Source organism: Marmota monax, unplaced genomic scaffold (genome assembly GCF_021218885.2).
Source record: "Marmota monax isolate L192 unplaced genomic scaffold, Marmota_monax_Labrador192_F-V1.1 WCK01_AAM20220418_F8-fsc00051, whole genome shotgun sequence".
Taxonomy (NCBI): domain Eukaryota; kingdom Metazoa; phylum Chordata; class Mammalia; order Rodentia; family Sciuridae; genus Marmota; species Marmota monax.
This window is the reverse complement of record NW_026695202.1, coordinates 1,222,398-1,245,352: the sequence shown is the minus strand read 5'-3', so window position 1 is coordinate 1,245,352 and position 22,955 is coordinate 1,222,398.

Genomic DNA, 22,955 nt, shown 5'->3' with positions numbered 1-22,955 from the left:
GGAACAAACCTAGATGCCTATCAACAGATGAATAGATAAAGAAACTGTGGTATAGAAAGAAGAATGACTTCATGACATTTGCCAATAAATGGAAGGATCTGGACACTATCATGCTGAGTGAAATAAGCCAGTCCCCTGCAAAAAACAAAGGTCAAATGATTTGGCTATAATGTGGAAGCTAAACTACAATAAGATGGGTGGGGGAGAATAAGAAAAGTTAAGTAGATTAGACAAAGGGAAACAAAGTGAAGGGACAGGGAGAAGAATAGGAAAGACAGTAGAACAAATCTAACAATTTTCCTATAAACACATGAAAATACATAAATGAACCCTACCAACATGCTCACCCACAAGAATGGGGTCATAATTAGAATAAGATATATTCCGTGCTTATATAATTTTATAAAAAATTGATTCTACTGTCATGTATAACTAAAAAGAACCAATAAAATAAAATTAAAATAAACATCTTTGAATTTTTGCAGCACTCCATCTTTCATTATGCATCTGGCATATGCAGAACAAAGGGATGTAGTTTGCTTCCATAAGGAGAGAGAAAAATGGGTCTCCACTTTATGCTTTCATCAAGAATTTCTTTTATATTGAACTATTAATAACTACTATATTTTCACATAAATGAAGGGTATAAACAAAACTTTGTGTGATTCCTAAATCACTCACATTCTTTATGTTTGCTCCCTTGTCAGTAACAACCTAAGACAACCTAAAGGGAATGGATACTTTTCCAGGAAATATAAGTTGTCAAAGTCAATTCAATAAGAGGTAAACTAAAAATCTAAATAGACCAACAATCATACAGGAAGTTGAAGATGACCATAAATTACCTAGTTACTTGTTGAGCTCTGGAGAGTGGATTGTGTGTGTCTCTTCCCAGTTGTGTTCAGTGACATACCATTTGTAGCTCAAGACCTACCATGATGGTATTTGCATCACAGAAGTAGGCAATGATGACAGGCAGGAACTTGTCTTTTTTTAAAAAAAAAAATATCATTTTTACTGTTGTTGTTTATTTATTTATTTTTATGTGGTGATGGGGATTGAACTCAGGGCCTCATGCATGTGAGGCAGATGCTTTACCATTGAGCAATCTCCCCAGCCCCAGGAACTTGTCTTTTTAGAGAGCCAGTTGTTGAATATTTACCAGCATATCCTTGGAATCACTCTTCCATCCAAAGTAACTCAGGTCCAGTGGTTTCCCAGAAAAGTTCTAGCAACTATTCAAGAACAAGTAATCACCATATTATATTCCTTACTAGTTATATTTACTACATTCCTTTTCACAGTCTTTAGAGTAATATTAATTTTACAGCAAAACTGAACAGTTGCTCTCCACAATCTCCATTTCCAATCCTCTCCCCTATTCTGAGTCTACTCCAATCAGGTTTTCATCCCCACCCCACCACTGGAATTGTTTGTGTAAAGGTAATTATGACCCCAGTGTTTGATAAATCCCATGGTCAGTTTTCATTCTCATTCTACTTGACCCATCAGCACTCTTCCACACAGCTGATTGTTGCCTCTTCCTTGGAACACATGCTTCACAAGACTTCTAGGTCATCACTCTACTAGGTGTACTTTACTCCTACCTACTTGATGTTTCTGAGTTTGCTGGTTCTTGCTTCTATGGTTTGGATATGATTTATCCTCCAAAGATTCATGCATTGGAATCTTGGTCTGACATGTGGTATCATTAAGAGGTTGAGGCTTAGTAGAAGGGAATTAGGTCATAAGGGTATTGCCCTTGGTGATGCTTAATACTGGTCTCACAGGGTAAGTTAGTTTTCATGAGAGTAAGTTGTTACAAAAGAGAAAACTGACTCCTTCCCTCTCCCAGGCTTACTGCATAAAAATTTTCATGTACCAATTTAAGATGCTTTATAAATATTTTCATAGCACAGTTAGGATTGTTGCCCTCAGTTATACTTTTACCTGGCTCCCTGTCAGGTAATATCTTCTGCATGCACTCCCGCTCTTGTGATGCCACTCACCATGAGACCTTCCCCAAAGGCTGTATCAAGGGTCCTGCCAGATCTAGGACTTTTAACCTCTAAAACTATGAGCTAAATAAACCTCTTTTCTTCATATATTTCCCAGGCTGGATTTTTCATAGCAACAGAAAATTGACTAATACAGTTGTCCAGTGGTTCTATTCTTGTATTTTCTCTCAATCTAGAAGATCTTACCCACTTAGAACTTTTATATACATTATATATGCTGAAGAAACACACATTTTCATTCCAAATTCACATACTGAATTGCCTATTACACTTCATTGTTTATCTAATACACATATTAAATTTGACATGTCTAGACAGTTATTGCCACAATGAAATAACTATCACATTTATCTTCCCACAATAAACAATTCAAAAACAGAACAAAAATAAATGAAGAAACTGCTTTTAAGCATTGAACAAAGATAATACAGATATGATTTCTACAAGAAGAAAATTCCAGGAAGTAAGCCTCAAATTCTTCTTAGCTTTCTTCCTGCGAGTACTTTACAAATGTTCAGAGAAATGGATTACAAATACAGACCAGAAGTCATACTGAGTAGAGAAAGCCAAGTGAAAACTGTAAGAAAAGTTGAGAGAGAGAGAGAGAGAGAGAGAGAGAGAGAGAGAGAGAGAAAGTAACAGCCCTGTATGTTTATATATAGATTCCCTTTAGTGTTTGGATGAATACTAACTAACCTATATATACACAGAGAAACCCTCCAAGAGATTTACTGGGGTCTAAGGCTGTGAGATTAATATAGATTCCAAAGTTCTCACAATGCTAGCATATGATCGGGTTCTGACAAGCCAGAGCGAGGAGATGTGGGAATACCCAAGCCATTTAGTTTGGACCCCAAAAAGGAAACTCTCAGGTGAAAATTTACTCTATCAGTAGAATAAGGGCTACTCTAGACCCACACAAGGAAAGCTGAAAGTCAAGTAGAATCAAGCTGAATGAGTATATGTCCTGCCACCTAGAACAAACTTGTCATTATTTAATGGAAAATGTGCTTTCAGGCATATTATTGGCAACATAGCATCATAAATGCCCAACCTGCAATAAAAAATACTAGATATATGAAGAAGCAGAAAAATGACAGAAAAAAGAAAACAAGAGAAAAAAGGTCAGTAGAAGCCCAGAAATGGGAGCAATGTTGGAACTGTCAAATAATAATAATAATAATAATAATAATTTTATTATATTAACTGTCAAATAATAACTTTAATTATTATACATATTTTTCAAGTATTAAATACAGGTATCTATAGTGAGTGAATAGATACATATTCTAAAAGTAGTGAAAATTAAGGGAGAAATTCTAGAAAAGAAAAAGAGTATCCAAAATGAAAATCTGTTTGCAGAGACTTAACAGCAGAACTGTACATTAAAAGAGAAAAGATAATTTTTTGGAGATTGAACAAAAGAGACAATCCAAACCACAGCACAAAAAGAAGGAAAATATGATTGACCTAGAATACTATGTCTAAAAAAAAGGTATATTTTGAAGTTGAAGGCAAAGAAAAATATGTTCAGATAAATAAAATCTGAGAGAATTCATAAATACTAAACCTGCACATTAGGCTTGAAGGAAATTATTCCAGACAGAAATTTGGATCTATAAAGAATGAAGAGTGCCAAAGGTATATCTTTTTAAATGGAGAGTCACTTACATTTGCATGTGTTTATTGAATTAAGATATTGTTATATTTTAATAATTTATTTTGAAAATTGATAATTTAATACAAAGATAATAGGGATTTGTGGTATTTGCATAATTTAAAATGTGTACACAACCAATAGCAACATTTTTAAATAAATGAAACAAAAACCGGTAGAACCAAGAAAGAAACATAACACATCCATGCTTCTAATTTAAGATTTTAACACTATTTTTGAAAATCAACAGAGTGGGAAGGGAAAGTTGGTAAGATTAGAAAAAGGTTTGATCAATTCTAGGACCAATTTTCTTTTCAAAATTTACCTCGGCAATACAGTTCCACATGCTTTTCAAGACACTGGCACATCCCTTTAAAGAGGTGGAGTTTTTTGCCTCTCTCCTTGATGGTATACACAAGACTCTGTGACCCCACCACAAATGAACTGAGAAGTGGGGCTGCATGACTTCCAGAGCTAGGTCAACAAAGCAATACAGCTTCTCTCTCAACAGGCAACTTCAGAGTTTTAAGCCAATGGCTTCACTACAGACACCAAGGTGCAGAGACCACATAAAGAGACCATATTAAAATCGAGGTGCACAAGTCACTCTAGATGATCACAGTTTACAGCTCCCAATCCTGCCCAAGGTAACTGACATTGAATGAGCCTCCCTTTGAGATAACCCAGCTGATACTTAGAAGTTCACAGTTAAATTGTTCCATTGCCAATAAGTCTTATTGAAATAGCAGAATTTTGAGACAACTAAATGTGGTTACTAAGTTTGGGGTGCATTTGTTATATCCCAACAGAAAACTGAAACACTCACTATCAAACAGCATGACCTAATGGACATTTATAGGACATCGTATTCAAACTACAGAATATATGAGCTTTCAAATACTCATGGTAATTCATCAATGCAGACCATATGTTGCATATAAACATGTCTAAATGAATTTAGAAGGATAGAAATCATACTAAATTAGAAATTAAAGGAAATAAGTTAAAAAATAAGTAACCAAAAGATATCTGGAAAAGTATCCAAAATATCAGGAAATTAAGCAACTCAGTACAATATGATCCAACATCAAAAGAGAAATCACAAGGGACATTTGGAACTATTTTGAAATTAATGAAATGAGAACAAACATATCAAAAATTATGAGAGACATTTAAAGAAGTACTCATAGGAAATTTATAGCTTTGCTACCTATTTCAGGAAAGAAAAGAAAGTTGTTAACTAAGTTCATAACTTTAAAATCTAGCAGATTAATTTGAAGCATAAAAATGTGGAAAATAAATAGAAAAAATTAATGAAATAGAAAACAGACACACAGGACTTCCAAGTAGAAGGCCCTGGGTCCCATTGCCAGTATCAGGGGAAAAAAAGAAAGGAGGAAAATAAAAAGACAACCAGTAGAGAAAAAAATCAATAATATCAGAAGATAGTTGTTTGAAAAGTTGAATAAACTTGATAATATCTTAGCAAGACAGATCAGAAAAAAAAAAGAGGGGTGGGTAGAAGAGAAGAACATAAACAAAAAGGAAAATACCTAGAATGAAAAGGGCACATCACTATGGGGCATGTAAATTCTTAAAGAACAAAAAAAGAATGTTATTAGGGGCTGGGATTGTGGCTCAGAGGTAGAGTGCTTGCGTAGCATGTGTGAGGCACTGTGTTCACTTCTCAGCACCACATATAAAGAAATTAAATAATAAAGTCTATCAATAAAAGTAAAAAAAATTTAAAGGGAATGTTATTAACAACTAAATTCCAATGAATTCAACAAGTTCAAAGAATTACGCAGATTCTTTGAAAGACACAAATTATGAAAACTAACACAGAAATATATTTAAGGAAAAAAGGAAGAATACCCCTTTATCTGTAAAAAGGTAATGAATTTGCAACTTAAATCCTTCACATAAAATAAACTCTAGTCCCAAATGGAAAATTTAATACTAGTCTAACATAAGATCTTTCAGAGCATAGATAAAAAGAGAATTCATTATATGATATGATCATAACATAATAGCAAATCCAGACAAGGACCTCACAAAACAAGAAAATTATAGCCCTAAATCTCACATGAATATAATCTCAAAATTCCTAAACAAAATAATAATACATTAAATCACACAGTATATAAAGAAGATAATACCTCATGTTCAATCCTTCAAACAATTTATCCCAGAAAATGCAAAGTTGGTTTGCCATTCAAAATTAAATCAATGTAATTCACCTTAATAACTGGATGAAATTATTACTTCAATAATTACCTCATCTAAGCAGAAAAAACATTTGACAAAATTAATACTTTTTTCCCAATTAAAAACTTTCAGTATGATGTTGGTTTTGGGCCTAGCATAGATGCCCTTCAATAGACAAATGGATTAAAAAAAAAAACTGTGGCATATATATACACAATGGAATATTACTCAACATTAAATGAGAATAAAATTATAGCATTTGAGGTAAATGGATAGAGTTGGAAAATATCATGCTAAGCAAAGTAAGCCAATCCCCCAAAACCAAAAGGCCAAATATTCAAATGTTTTCTCTGATAAGTGGATGCTGATCCATAATGGGAGGTGGGAGATCAGGGGAAGAATGGAGGAACTTTGGATTGGGCAAAGGGGAAAAAGGGGAGGGGAGAAGGCATGGAGGTAGGAAAGATGGTGGAATGAGATGAACATCATTACCCTAGGTACATGTATAATTACATGAATGGCGCGACTCTACATCATGTGTAACCACAGAAATGAAAAGTTGTGCTCCATTTGCGAACAATGAGTCAAAATGCATTCTGCTGTCATGTATAACTAATTAGAACAAATAAAAAAACTCACAGTAAATAGTAATACAAGGTAATTCCTGTGTATTTGTAGTCTCCCAAGTTTAGCCTTTATACTACTAAAATCTACTCCCAAAAGAGCAACAAAGTTGTCTTATTAAAATATAATCAAATGAATTTGTTTTTCAAAATACCATATGCCTCCAAATTCTGCTCCTGTATTTTACTTAAATCAAAAAGATATTAGCAGTTATTTATGTCAGAATCTCTAAAGCAAACATGAAAGAATATACAAAGAGGTATGGAAATCAGCCAATAGATAAACTAAAAATGGATTACCACTGGGCACGGTGGCGCATGCCTATAATCCCAGAAGCTCAAGAGACTGAGACAGGAGGTTCAAAGCCAGCCTCATCATTGGCAAGGTGCTAAGCAACTCAATGAGACCCTGTCTCTAAATAAAAAAATACAAAATAGGGTCGAGGATGTGGCTCAGTTGTTGAATGCCCCTGAGTTCAATTCCCAGTACCAAAAAAAAAAATAAAGAGGATTACCAAAAATAAAATAAAATAAACAAAGCCATGAAAAAAAAGAAAAGAAAAAATCCAGAGAGAACAAAAATAATAGTAATACAAAGGTAGACCTACTACAATCATATTAATAGTTATATTAAAAGTAAATGATCTAGAGAGAGAGGAAGATGGCGGCGAGGGGAGTGCATTGCCCCTGTGTGCTGCTTCACTGTGTGGGAGTATGACAAGTCAGGACGGCTAAAGGATATCTTGTTAGGAATTTCCAGCAATAGTGGGGTGCTCCGGAACCTGGAGGAAGGATTTCCATCGCACGAGGATCGGCTACGGGGACTCAAACGCGAGAGGTTTGTCGCACGGAGGGTAACACTGCTTATTCAGCAAATCGCCCCGCGGCTAGAGTCTGCAGCGCGCGCTGAGATAGAGACGCAGGGTTACAGCGCTGCAGTTTCTGCCAGACGCGCAAGCACCGTACTCAGGGCTGAATTCTGGGTTTGAGACGGGGGAAGGAAGCGGTCCATCTCGGTTCTCCACACCAGTCAGACCACAGAGGAGGCCAGCAGCCACCATGTTGGTAAACTGACGTCACCTTCCCTATTTTCGACTGACCGCAGCTCATTCAGCCATAGAACAGGTAATTTCAGGCTGCAATTCGCCTGCGGCTTGCAGACAGATTGCTAGGGTTCAGCGCCTGGGTGCTTCTTAGAATCTGATCTTATCGGAGCGAACACCGAACGCAGGGCGGCCGAGTTCCGGCTCCCGGAACCGTCCCGGAACCGCCCTGGCCCAGGGCTGCGGAGCCTGCGGAGGCTGCTTCTTGGATCCTGCTACTATCAGAGCATACACCAAGCACTAAGCAGCCGAATTCCGGCTCCCGGAACTGAGCCCGCGGGGACTGCTTCTTGGAGCTTACACTTATAGGAGCTTACACCGAGCACGGAGCAGCCGAGTTCCGGCTCCCGGAACTTCCCTGGACCGGGGCTAGGAGCCCGCGGAAACTGCGTCTCGGTCCGGGTCCTGCTGAGGGCCGGTCAGGACTCACCCGTTGCTTTGGTTGCCCGGCAAGGGGAACGAAATGCTGCCATTCGCATAGGATACCAACATGGCAGAGATCTGATGTCAGCAGAAAGCGGCAGAGGAGAGAACTTCATCAATACCAGCGGTGACATAAGCAGTTGGTCTCCTGGTAGGGGGGGTGAGGCACAGTCACCCGAGTCTCCTCAATTTGTCCTCGAGCCAGAGGGGAGGAGCCGGGCCGCCGCCAGCACCTGGAGCAGGCCCAGCGGCTCGCCAGCGTGGTGACCGCGTGACCCCAATTGGAGAGGGGGCGGAGCAGAGCCGCCACCCGCACCCGCAAGGTGGGCAGACCCGCGACCCAGTGGTACATGGGCGTGGTAGGAGGGGCAGGGCAGAGCCGCCCTTCGCGCTTGCAAGGTAAACAGACCTGTGACAGCCTGGCGGGTCAGGCCCAGTGGCCTGCCAGTGTGGTACACACGTCACCCCAACTGGAGTAGGGGCAGAGCAGATCCTTCTCCCACGCCCGGATCAGGCCCTGCCGGTGTGGTGGTCACGTGACCCCAATTGGAGTCGGGGCGGAGCAGAACCGCCACCCGTGCCTGCAGGGTGAGCAGACCAGTGATCAACCTGCAGATCAGGCCCAGGGGTCCGCAGGCGTGGTAGGAGGGGCAGGGCAGATCCGCCGCCCGCGCCTCCAAGGTAGGCAGACCTACAACAGACCGGCGGATCAGGCCCAGGAGCCTGCCGGCGTGGTACAAACACCACCCTAATTGGAGTAGTGACAGAGCAGAGTCGCCTCCCTTGCCAGGAACAGGCCCAGCGTCCTGCAGGCGGGGTAGTCACGACACCCCAATTGGAGTAGGGGCAGAGCAGAGCCTCCACCCGTGCCCAAAAGGTGGGCAGATCTGCGACCGACCAGCAGGACAAGCCCAGTGGCCTGCCGGTACAACAGACACGTCACCCCATTTCGAGTAGGGGCAGAGTAGAGCCGCCACCCGCGCCTGCAGGGTAGGCAAACCTGCAACCGACCGGCGGATCAGGCCCGGTGGCCTGCCGGCGTGGTACACTCATCACCCCAATTGGAGTAGGGGCAGAACAGAGCCGCCGCCAGCTCCCAGAACAGGCCCAGTGACCTGCCGGCGTGGTAGCCACGACACCCCAATTGGAATAAGGAGAGAGCAGAGCCGCCGCCCGCACCTGCAGGAAAGATACGCAAGCAGTATGAAAAGACAAGGAAAGAAAGGACCACAAGCAATGCAGGTCAACACAACTTTAGAAGAGGTAACAGCTGCAGCAGATGGAATGTCAGATAAAGAATTCAGGATATACATGCTTCAGATGATCTGAAGTATCAGGGAAGACATTAAACAGCAAAATCAGACAACGAAAGATCACTTTGACAATGAATTATGCAAACAAATCCAGGAAGCAAAGGATCAACTATACAGGGAGATAGAGGTTATAAAAAACAAACAAACAGAAATCCTAGAAATGCAGGAAGCAATAAACCAACTTAAAAACTCAATGGAGAATACTACCAGCAGAGTAGAACACTTAGAAGATAGAACATCAGACAATGAAGACAAAGTATTTCAACTGGAAAAGAACATAGACAGCTCAGCAAGACTGTTAAGAAACCATGAGCAGAACATCCAAGAAATATGGGATAACATTAAGAGACCAAACTTAAGAGTCATTGGGATACATGAAGGTACAGAGCTCCAAACCAAAGGAATGAGCAGTCTATTCAATGAAATAATACAAGAAAACTTCCCAGACTTGAAGAATGAGACAGAATCCCAAATCCTAGAAGCCTACAGGACACCGAATGTGCAAAATCATAAGAGATCCACACCTAGACACATTATAATGAAGATGCCCAACATACAGAATAAGGAGAGAATTTTAAAAGCTACAAGAGAAAGGAAGCAGATTACGTTTAGGGGTAAGCCAATCAGGATAACAGCTGATCTTTCAACACAGACTCTGAAAGCTAGAAGATCCTGGAATAACATATTTCAAACACTGAAAGAAAATGGGTTCCAACCAAGAATTGTGTATCCAGCGAAATTAAGCTTCAGGATGGAGGATGAAATTAAAACCTTCCACGATAAACAAAAGTTTAAAGAATTCGCAGCTAGAAAACCATCTCTTCAAAACATCCTTGCCAAAGCATTACAGGAAGAGGAAATGGAAAATAACAATGAAAACCAACAGTGGGAGGTAGGACAGTAAAGGGGGGGGGAAATAATCAAAGAGGAAAACAAACCATGTTTAGTAACAGAAATAAACAAATATGGCTGGAAGAACAACCCATATCTCAATAATAACCCAAAATGTTAATGGCTTAAACTCACCAATTAAGAGACACAGGCTAGTAGAATGGATCACAAAACAAGACCCAACAATATGCTGCCTACAGGAGACGCATTTGATAGGAAAAGACATACATAGGCTGAAGGTGAAAGGTTGGGAAAAATCATATCACTCATATGGACTTCGGAAACAAGCAGGCGTGTCCATACTCATATCAAATAAAATAGATTTCAAGCCAAAGTTAATCAAAAGAGATAAAGAGGGACACTACATACTGCTTAAGGGAACCATACACCAACAAGACATAACAACCATAAATATTTATGCCCCAAACAATGGTGCAGCTATGTTCATCAAACAAACTCTTCTCAAGTTCAAGAGTCTAATAGACCACCACACCATAATCATGGGAGACTTCAACACACCTCTCTCGCCACTGGACAGATCTTCCAAACAAAAGTTGAATAAGGAAACTATAGAACTCAATAACACTATTAATAACCTAGACCTAATTGACATATATAGAGTATACCACCCAACATCAAGCAGTTACACTTTTTTCTCAGCAGCACATGGATCCTTCTCAAAAATAGATCATATATTATGTCACAGGGCAACTCTTAGACAATATAAAGGAGTAGAGATAATACCATGCATCTTATCTGATCATAATGGAATGAAACTGAAAATCAACGATAAAAGAAGGAAGGAAAAATCATGCATCACTTGGAGAATGAACAATAGGTTACTGAATGATCAATGGGTTATAGAAGACATCAAGAAGGAAATTAAAAAATTCTTAGAGATAAATGAAAACACAGACACAACATATCGGAATCTATGGGACACATTGAAAGCAGTTCTAAGAGGAAAATTCATTGCTTGGAGTTCATTCCTTAAAAAAAGAAAAAACCAACAAATAAATCATCTCATACTTCATCTCAAAATCCTTGAAAAAGAAGAGCAAAACAACAGCAAAAGAAGTAGAAGGCAAGAAATAATTAAAATCAGAGCTGAAATTAATGAAATCGAAACAAAAGAAACAATTGAAAAAATTGACAAAACTAAAAGTTGACTCTTTGAAAAAATAAACAAAATCGACAGACCCTTAGCCATGCTAGCGAAGAGAAGAAGAGAGAGAACTCAAATTACTAGCATATGGGATGATAAAGGCAATATCACAACAGACACTTCAGAAATACAGAAGATAATCAAAAACTATTTTGAATCCTTATACTCCAATAAATTAGAAGATAGTGAAGGCATAGATAAATTTCTTAAGTCATATGATCTGCCCAGATTGAGTCAGGAGGATATAGAAAACCTAAACAGACCAATATCAATTGAGGAAATAGAAGAAACCATAAAAAGACTACCAACTAAGAAAAGCCCAGGTCCGGATGGGTATACAGCAGAATTTTACAAAACCTTTAAAGAAGAACTAATACCAATACTTTTCAAGCTACTTCAGGAAATAGAAAAGGAGGGGGAACTTCCAAATTCATTCTATGAGGCCAACATCACCCTGATACCTAAACCAGACAAAGACACTTCAAAGAAAGAAAACTATAGACCAATATCTCTAATGAACCTAGATGCAAAAATCCTCAATAAAATTCTGGCGAATCGGATACAAAAACATATCAAAAAAATTGTACACCATGATCAAGTAGGATTCATCCCTGGGATGCAAGGCTGGTTCAATATACGGAAATCAATAAATGTTATTCACCACATCAATAGACTTAAAAATAAGAACCATATGATCATCTCGATAGATGCGGAAAAAGCATTCGACAAAGTACAGCATCCCTTTATGTTCAAAACTCTAGAAAAACTAGGGATAACAGGAACATACCTCAATATTGTAAAAGCAATCTATGCTAAGCCTCAGGCTAGCATCATTCTGAATGGAGAAAAACTGAAGGCATTCCCTCTAAAATCTGGAACAAGACAGGGATGCCCTCTCTCTCCACTTCTCTTCAACATAGTTCTCGAAACACTGGCTAGAACAATTAGACAGACGAAAGAAATTAAAGGCATCAAAATAGGAAAAGAAGAACTTAAATTATCACTATTTGCAGATGATATGATTCTATACCTAGCAGACCCAAAAGGCTCTACAAAGAAACTATTAGAGCTAATAAATGAATTCAGCAAAGTGGAAGGATATAAAATCAACATGCATAAATCAAAGGCATTCCTGTATATCAGCGACAAATCCTCTGAAATGGAAATGAGGACAACCACTCCATTCAAAATATCTTCCAAAAAAATAAAATACTTGGGAATCAACCTAACAAAAGAGGTGAAAGACTTATACAATGAAAACTACAGAACCCTAAAGAGAGAAATAGAAGAAGATCTTAGAAGATGGAAAAATATACCCTGTTCATGGATAGGCAGAACTAACATCATCAAAATGGCGATATTACCAAAAGTTCTCTATAGGTTTAATGCAATGCCAATCAAAATCCCAACGGCATTTCTTGTAGAAATAGAGAAAGCAATCATGAAATTCATATGGAAAAATAAACGACCCAGAATAGCAAAAACAATGCTAAGCAGGAAGTGTGAATCAGGCGGTATAGCGATACCAGACTTCAAACTATACTACAGAGCAATAGTAACAAAAACAGCATGGTACTGGTACCAAAACAGGCGGGTGGACCAATGGTACAGAATAGAGGACACAGAAACCAATCCACAAAACTACAACTATCTTATATTTGATAAAGGGGCTAAAAGCATGCAATGGAGGAAGGATAGCATCTTCAACAAATGGTGCTGGGAAAACTGGAAATCCATATGCAACAAAATGAAACTGAATCCCTTTCTCTCGCCATGCACAAAAGTGAATTCAAAATGGATCAAGGAGCTTGATATCAAATCAGAGACGCGCCGTCTGATAGAAGAAAAAGTTGGCTACGATCTACAGTCGGTGGGGTCGGGCTCCAAATTCCTCAATAGGACACCCATAGCACAAAAGTTAATAACTAGAATCAACAAATGGGACTTACTCAAACTAAAAAGTTTTTTCTCAGCAAAAGAAACAATAAGAGAGGTAAATAGGGAGCCTACATCCTGGGAACAAATCTTTATTCCTCACACTTCAGATAGAGCCCTAATATCCAGAGTATACAAAGAACTCAAAAAATTAGACAATAAGAGAACAAACAACCCAATCAACAAATGGGCCAAGGACCTGAACAGACACTTCTCAGAGGAGGACATACAATCAATCAACAAGTACATGAAAAAATGCTCAACATCTCTAGCTGTCAGAGAAATGCAAATCAAAACCACCCTAAGATACCATCTCACTCCAGTAAGATTGGCAGCCATTAGGAAGTCAAACAACAACAAGTGCTGGCGAGGATGTGGGGAAAAGGGTACACTTGTACATTGCTGGTGAGACTGCAGATTGGTGCAGCCAATTTGGAAAGCAGTATGGAGATTTCTTGGAAAGCTGGGAATGGAGCCACCATTTGACCCAGCTATTCCCCTTCTTGGTCTATTCCCTAAAGACCTAAAAAGAGCATGCTACAGGGACACTGCTACATCGATGTTCATAGCAGCACAGTTCACAATAGCAAGACTGTGGAACCAACCTAGATGCCCTTCAATAAACGAATGGATAAAAAAAATGTGGCATTTATACACAATGGAGTATTACTCTGCATTAAAAAATGACAAAATCATAGAATTTACAGGGAAATGGATGGCATTAGAGCAGATTATGCTAAGTGAAGCTAGCCAATCCCTAAAAAACAAATGCCAAATGTCTTCTTTGATATAAAGAGAGTAACTAAGAACAGAGTAGGGACGAAGAGCAGGAGAAGAAGATTAACATTTAACAGGGATGAGAGGTGGGAGGGAAAGGGAGAGAGAAGGGAAATTGCATGGTAATGGAAGGAGACCCTCAGGGTTATACAGTGGAGGAGGTAGAGAGAGAGGAGGGGAGGGGAGGGGAGAGGTGGGGAGGGGGGAGGGGGAGGATGGGAAAGGCAGCGGAGCACAACAGACACTAGTATGGCAATTTGTTAATCAATGGATGTGTAACTGATGTGATTCTGCAATCTGTGTATGGGGTGAAGGTGGGAGTTCATAACCCACTTGAATCAAAGTGTGGAATATGATATGTCAAGAAATTTGTAATGTTTTGAACAACCCACAATAAAAAATTAAAAAAAAAAAAGTAAATGATCCACATACTATTTAAGACAGTGGTTGTCAAATGGAAAAGAAAAAAATTTTAATAGACCCAACTGCATGTGATCAACAAAAAACCCACATTAACAGTAAAACAATGGATTCCTACTATGATCAAGAATAAATCAAGTATGCCTGCTCATTCCATTGTTCATTAACATTGTTCTGGCCAATGCAATTGAATAAGAAAGCAAATTGAGAAATATGAATCCTGGGAAAGAGGAGGAAAGACTAACCTTATTTGGAGATAGCATCATTGTCTAGATATAAAACTCAAAAGAATAATATGAGAAGTAACTAGGATTTATAGGAAAGTTTAGGGGAGTAATAATTACAAAATAATTAAAGCTCAATATTCTCCTATATCCTAGCAATAATGAATTAGGACATAAATTACATTCCTGATAGCAAAATAATACATATCACCTAACAGTGAAACTTACAAGAAATATGCAGAACTTCTGAGAAGAAAGCCACAATGTTGTTATTGAAGAATATAAAGAACACTTGTCTAAATGAAGAACTATCTCATGTTACCAACTAAGAAGACTTAATATTGTCAAATGTCAATTTTTCCCAAGTAAATAAATAAACTTGCTGTAATCCCAGTGGGTTTGAAGATTTATTTTTGGTAATTCAACAAATCATTCCAAAGTTCATCTGGAAGAATAATTCATGATGTTAAGTAAGAGATTTTGAGAATTGTGGTAATGAACTGACATTGCTACTCTAGAAAATAAAAGATATTAACATATAAAATGAGAGTTAAAATTTTATAGTAATGCCATAAAACAAGCGAACAATGGAATAAAATTTAATTTAAAACTGTTTATGTATAAGCATAAGAATTATTTTTTAATAGTGATATCTTAAGTAAGTGGGGAATAACAAATTAGTCTGTAAATGGTGAGAAACACCTAACAATTTGGAGAAAAATTAAGCTGGATTCATACTTGATCTTTTATTCAAAACAAATTCTGGATTTATTAGAGATTCAGATATAAAACTATGTTCTATAACACTATATATATATTATCTATCTCTATCTATCTATGGAAATATAATCTTAAGTGTGGTAAAGAAAATGTCTCTTAAGATGGAAACCACACAGGAAAATATTAAACTTGCTATCAAAATACATTTTTATTTAGTAAAAGATGACATTAAAAAATGAAAATAAGACTTGCAAATGACTGAGGAAAATGGGTCACAAGTCTTGAAGGAAAAGCTCATGCTAATCCATAGAAAGTTAATGGAGGCAAAAAAATCACTAAGGGACAATAATATAAAGTTCTCAAAAAAAAAGATATAATTATTTGCCCCCTAATAATTAAAAGAGCAAGTTGGGAAGCATATTATAATGTCAATGAGGCCAAGTTCTGTTTATGTATTTGCAAGATATAGAAAAATAGAAACTTCTGTGTCCTGGTGGAGAGCATAGATTTCTATGACCTTTCTGAAAAGCAGACTGAGATTCTTAAAAATTTTAGAGAATTGACCCTAACAAAATAATAATGAAACTTTCTAAAAGGTTATCAGTGATACTTGATTAGAAAATGTCAAACTAAAATGGGCGCTACATGATTTTCTCTTAGAAATCAACTTAAAACATAAAGGAAATTTTTAAAAGAAAAAAAATATTTGAGAAAGCTAGGAGATGCCTGTAACCTTGAACTACAAAATGTGAGTAAGTGTTGCATGCAGGGAAGGTCAAACAGGTATGCAGGGAAATACCTAAGGAGACAGGTGTCCCAGGAGATCTCAAATAAATCATGCAGAGTCTAGTTATCCAAAACAGGTGGCATTACTCAAGGACCAAAACCATTGCCTTCAACAATGGAAACAAGATGCCTGGGTCTTTCAGAGAGCTCTTTTGGATTCTCTTTGAACCCATAAAATGGGCAGAGGAGTTGGGGCTGAACAAAGAAACACATCTTTGGGAGAAGCAGTGCATCACGGAGGAAGGGTGAAGGATATAGACCTTAAATTATGAGCAGTCCAGCAACTGCCTATTTCTTTGAACAAGGGAGAAACAAAAGTTAAAACAGTTCACATACACACAAAACCCTTAACTTAGCCATGAACTAAGGAGAGTTACCGTTTGTCTGGAACACTGTTCTCTGCTCTCCCTTGAAGGAACCGCTTGCAAATAATTGGAAGAATCCACCTCATTCACAAAAGTAATAAACAAGAAAGAGCCAGCCAAGTATCTATGCAAAGTTATTTTCAGGAAAAGGAAGAAAAATGTGGGAAAAACCAAAAAATGTGGGGAAAAGGAAAAAATGTGGTAGATGATGAACACACACCAGAAAAATATCAACACTGCTCAGTTAAAAGTCAGGACCAAATATACGGTCACAAGTATGAGGCACCTAATGAATCAAAATGCCGAAAGCAGAGAACTGGAGGGGAGGAAACATGAGCTGGCAGACTTAGGAAATAAACAGAAGAAAAAAAATAAATCCATCCAATAAATCAAGACCACATTAGCCATCATTGAATTCGTGCTAAGGAACAGAAGAGCAAGAATGAGAAAAGCAAGCAAGGTGATAAGATGGAAGAGAGAGACTAAAAGGGGGTTGAGGGGTAGTCAACACAAAACAAATAGAACACAAAAAAAGTTTTTAAGACATAATTTTGAAAAACTAAAAGACTTAAGTCTATGGGTTAACCAGGAAATTAGTACCAAAAAACAAAAACAAACCAAAAATCAATCAAAGAAAAAAAATATTATGCAATAGTACCAAGACTGACACATATCCTGGTAATAGTACTGACCTTCAAAGACTTTAAAAAAAGAAAAGAAAAAGAAACCCATCACTTTAGACATTCAGACAAAAATTATTACTTAACTTACAGGTTTGAGGTAGACTCCTATGGGTGCTCCTCAATCTTCTCATATTTTTGACTGTGGGAATACCCACCAGATAATGCATTTGCAAGGTTCCTTTACAATTCGCTAAGCTGGCCATATGAATACGTTCTAAACAACTGAATATGCACTGAAATAAAGTAGCAAAGGCATCTGCAATTTTTTTTAAAAGATGCTTTCTCTGTGTTTGGCCTTTCCTTTTTTTTTTGTCTGCTAGAATACCAATTCAGTAAGAAAATGCCGTGAGAGATGGTGGAGCAACAAGAAGGAAGAAACTGCTCCTTGATGACCTTATGTAGCAGATGCTCTGATACCTCAGAAGAGCCAGACTGATGCATAAGACACAAAGTTCAATCTTACTTAACTCCTATTCTGTACTTGGTTGCAGTATCACATCCTTTCTCAGATCTGATACAAAGGAGGAAATTAGACTGGTCTCATACTTCACAACAATATTCAGCATTGAAAGCATAATAAAGTGATACCTGTAATTTCTATATTCAACCAAATTGTCATTTAATTATAAAGGAAAATGACAAATATCATGACTTCCATGAACCCTTCTTGAAGAAACTACTAAACCATAAACTTTGATCAATCATATTATAAATTATGAAAATGAAAGAATGATAAAAAATCAAAGGAGAAACACAGGAGAGGGGAGATTGAGCAAGTATGTATATTTTCTCATACATATGGCTAAAAATCTTTAAAGAAGACAAAGATTAGAATCTTCTAAATAATATATAATTGAATTACAAGGAAAACTACATGCATATATGTGTTGATCCACACACAAGTGGTTACACAAAAAACAATTTAAAAAACAGACCAGGTAAAAAAGATTTTTGAAAAAAATGGAAGCAACATAAACTGAAATCATGATATTAAATGTCAAAATTCATTCATCTTATATTAATAGGATAAACTCACCTGTTGAATATGTGTGTATATGCTTATATGCATAGATACACTGATTTATATGTCTATGCATGTCTGTATGTACGTGTAGGTATACACATACATGCACACACACCTGTTTATAATACCTATTCATATAAAATTATATAAACTTACCTGTTAAATATATATGCATAATAATAAATATGTATTTGACAGATGAGTAATTATGTATACGTATATATTTAACAGATGAGTTCATCCCATTAAGACAGATGAATTTTATCATCTCATGTTTTCTTTTTATGGTAAATATAAAAAGGAAAATATAAAAATATAAAAAATATAAGAAGGAAAATCTGATCATACAGAGGTATGCCATTACAAAGATGCATTCAAAACTAAACTCCTCTGGTTAAAAAAGTAAGTATCTAAGCTAAGGTGTATGTGAAAACAAACAAAAAACTGGGTTAGATTTGCAATCTGTCAGACAAGGATCAAATTCAGGGAAAAGGGCATTAAATGAAAAGGAAGTATGTCTTATAATATTAACTGTATCACCTATAATTAAGACTTAACAGATACAAATACCTTTGCACTTAATTATAACCAAGAAAAAGCAAAAAATTACATAAAGTGCTGTGAAATTTAGGTGAAATCACATTCATATTAGGAGACTTTAACTCAATATTAAGTGTCCAAAAATAAACATAAATGACATAAACAATTGCACAAGGTTATATCTAGTTGATATATTTTTAATTCCATCCCCCAAAAGAGAGAATACAATTTTTTAATGTCCATGGAAAAGTCTGAGATTCATTAAATCAACCACAAACCCAAAAAATAAATCAAATAAATTCCATAAAGTTTACATTGTATAATAACATTCTTTGGGGCTAATGGAAAGCATATAGAAATTAACAATCAAAAATAGCAAGAAAGAAAAATATTCATACACATACATACACACACCAAAGTAATACCTGGGTCAATAAGAAGCCATAGGAAAACAAAAAGGAAAAAAAAAACATATCACATATCCAAGCTATTAGTCATATATAAGGCAGGGTGCAGGGGATACTTTATAACTTTAAATTTTTACAATTGTAAATAAGAATGTAAGAAAACAAATAAGCTGAATATTCAATTCAAAAGTTAGGAAGAAATGAAACAAACCTGCCCGATAATAAAGGCAAAAACAGAAACTTATTCATTACAAGAAAAATGGTAGGATAACAAATAAATCCAAAAACATACTTCTTAAAAGAATGAAATAGATATATCAATGACTTACCTAATCAAGAAAAAAGGGACAGCATAAAACATAAGCTAAGTAAGAATGGAAATAGTATATACAGAGAATAAATACAGATATAGTGGAAATTTAAAGATTCCTAAAAACAGGACCAATATTTAACCACTAAGCACTATTAAAGCCATATCAGCTTTTTATGTTAGGTACATTTTATGATTTGCTATAGTTCATCAATGTCCAAGCCAACTGATTTTTTTAAACATGTTCTATTCACCCCTGAATAGAAAATTCACTGGGTCAACTCTACATAAATAAACTTTTACTCTTAATGATACAGATTATTTTCTAGAAAAAAATATTATCAAAATTGATTCCCAAAGACATAAAGTATTTAAATAAAATTTTTCTAAAAATCATTCCACAAAGAAACAAAAAGTATTAGACCCAGTGATTTTATAAACTATATTGTCCTAACCTTTTAGGAACCAGTAAAATGAATGATAAATATGTCAAAGCATTGAAAAAGAGTAGCTTATAGAATATTAGCTATAAAGACATATAAAAATACCTGAAATATGCAGTCCAAAAAGGAAAACTATAGATCAATTTCACTTATAATTATTAACATAAAACTAAAACAAACAAAATCTATATGCATATTAACAGAATATCACAAAAATGATTAAATGGGGTTTCTACCAAGACAATTCTGATATACAAAAGTATATTAATGTAATTTACCATATTAATAAATCAAAATGAAAAATCATACAGTCTTCTTTGTGGATAGATGCTGCAAAGACATTTGGTAAAATTTAATGTTGATTCTAGATTAAAATAAAACTCTTAATAAAAAGGCAAAGATAAATATATATTTATATCTTCAACCAATGCTCAGCATGATGCTTAGTGGGAGAAATCTTAGAAATATCTCCCATTCAGACAGAAACAGCGCAAGGATATCCATCATCATCACTATCATGATCATCACAGCATCAACATCATACCATTATCACTACTGTCACCAACATCATCACCATCATCACCATCATCACCATCATCAATATCATGAATATCATCACCATCACTATTATCATCATCACTATCATATTATCATCACCACCACCATTATCAGCACCAACATCATCATCACCATCATCACCATCATTGCCATCACCACTTACCATTCTTTTCTAGAGACTTTACATGTTTTAACTTAATTTTTCCACACAATACTACAAGACAGATGGAAAATAATTTTTTCTGTTTATAATAATTATTTAAATGTTTTCTATATGTGCTAGCCTGTGCAATTAGATTAGGCAAAAATAAATACAAAATTCTAAAATGAACTGTTTGGGTAAGCTTTTTCATTGTTATGACTAAAAGGACTTATCAAAATAACTGTAGAGGAGAAAAAGTTTATTTAAAGGCTTACGGTTTCAGAGGTTTTTAGTCCATAGAAGGCCAGCTCCATTCTTCTTGGCTTGTGGTAAGGCAAAATATCATGGAGGAAGAGTGTGGCAGAGGGAAGTAGCTCACATGGTGATCAGAAAACAGACAGAGAGAACCCACTCTCAATATACAAAATATATATCCCATAGCCACAAGCCCAATGAACCACTTCCTCCAGCCACACCCCACCTGCCTCCAGTCATCACATCAGGAATTAATTCACTGATTAGGTTAAGGCTATAGTTCAATCATTTCTCCTCCAAACCTTCTTTTGCATTGTCTCACACATTAGCCTTTGGGGGAAATCTCCTATCTAAACCATTACAGGAACAGTATTTTTTTATTTAAAATTTTTTTAATTATATAGTTGGACAACACATAATATTAAAACAAAAAGTTGTTACAACCAAAAATTTTAATTACTAAATTCACAGTCAATATAAAAACATTTTCATTTGAAGTTTTGTTTTGGTTTTGTATTTTATTTTATTTTATTTTATTTTTGTACCAGGAATTGAACCCAGGGACAATTAACCACTGAGCCACATCCCCGCCCTTTTTATTTTTTATTTTGAGTTGCTTAGGGCCTGGATAAGTTGCTGAGCATAGTCTTGAACTTGGGATTCTCCTGCCGGCTTCAGGTCTTCCAAGTCACTGAGATTACAAGCCATTTGAAGTTTTGATGGACAAGCTTGTATCAATCAAACTTCCTTACAAGAAAAACTAGAAAGTTAGGATCGGGCTCCAAATTCCTTAATAGGACACCCATAGCACAAGAGTTAATAACTAGAATCAACAAATGGGACTTACTCAAACTAAAAAGTTTTTTCTCAGCAAGAGAAACAATAAGAGAGGTAGATAGGGAGCCTACATCCTGGGAACAAATTTTTACTCCTCACACTTCAGATAGAACCCTAATATCCAGAGTATACAAAGAACTCAAAAAATTAAACAATAAGATAACAAATAACCCAATCAACAAATGGGCCAAAGACCTGAACAGACACTTCTCACAGGACAACATACAATCAATCAACAAGTACATGAAAAAATGCTCACCATCTCTAGCAGTCAGACAAATGCAAATCAAAACCACCCTAAGATACCATCTCACTCCAGTAAGATTAGCAGCCATTATGAAGGCAAACAACAACAAGTGCTGGCGAGGATGTGGGGAAAAGGGTACTCTTGTACATTGCTGGTGGGACTGCAAATTGGTGCGGCCAATTTGGAAAGCAGTATGGAGATTCCTGGGAAAGCTGGGAATGGAACCACCATTTGACCCAGCTATTGCCCTTCTCGGTCTATTCCCTGAAGACCTTAAAAGAGCATACTACAGGGATACTGCCACATCGATGTTCATAGCAGCACAATTCACAATAGCTAGACTGTGGAACCAACCCAGATGCCCTTCAATAGATGAATGGATAAAAAAAAATGTGGCATTTATACACCATGGAGTATTACGCAGCACTAAAAAATGACAAAATCATGGAATTTGCAGGGAAATGGATGGCATTAGAGCAGATTATGCTAAGTGAAGCTAGCCAATCCCTAGAAAACAAAAGCCAAATGTCTTCTTTGATATAATGAGAACAACTAAGAACAGAGCAGGGAGGAAGAGCAGAAGGAAAAGATCAACTTTAAACAGAGACATGAGGTGGGAGGGAAAGGAAGAAAAAAGGGAAATTGCATGGAAATGGAAGGAGACCCTCATTGATATACAAAATTACATATAAGAGAATTTGAGGGTGAAGGGAAAAAAAACAAGAGAAAGAATTAAATTACAACAGATGCGGTAGAGAGAGAAGATAGGAGGGGAGGGAAGGGGAGATAGTAGAGGATAGGAAAGGCAGCAGAATACAACAGTTACTAATATAGCATTATGTAAAAATGTGGATGTGTAATTGATGTGATTTTGCAATCTG